The following is a 383-nucleotide window of genomic DNA, read 5'->3' on the forward strand; positions in this document are numbered from 1 at the left end:
ATAAGTTAGAAAGTAGACACCGAGCCGGGCTTTCTATCTATTTGGGATATATGATGAAATAATCTAATTACACTAAGATACTGTACACTAAAAGGTTAGTCAAATCATATTGACTCTCTTAACATTTAGGTGGTCATGATGTATATGCCGCTCATGATCTATAAATATAAGTATAAATTCTTAATTGAATTAATTTATATTTATTGCTAACATGTTGAGAATCTAATGGGTCACACACATAAGGTGAATTGTCGAAATTAATTTAAGTTCAATTGGATGTAATCTAATTGATTTTATAGAAGCTTGATCCAATTAAGTATTAGGCTAAATCAAATATGATTTGATAGAATATTAACTAAAGGCCCAATTAGCCCAAGATATTT

The sequence above is a fragment of the Theobroma umbraticum genome, unplaced genomic scaffold (genome assembly GCF_002168275.2).
Source record: "Theobroma umbraticum cultivar Fairchild unplaced genomic scaffold, ASM216827v3 scaffold_56.0, whole genome shotgun sequence".
NCBI classification, from domain to species: domain Eukaryota; kingdom Viridiplantae; phylum Streptophyta; class Magnoliopsida; order Malvales; family Malvaceae; genus Theobroma; species Theobroma umbraticum.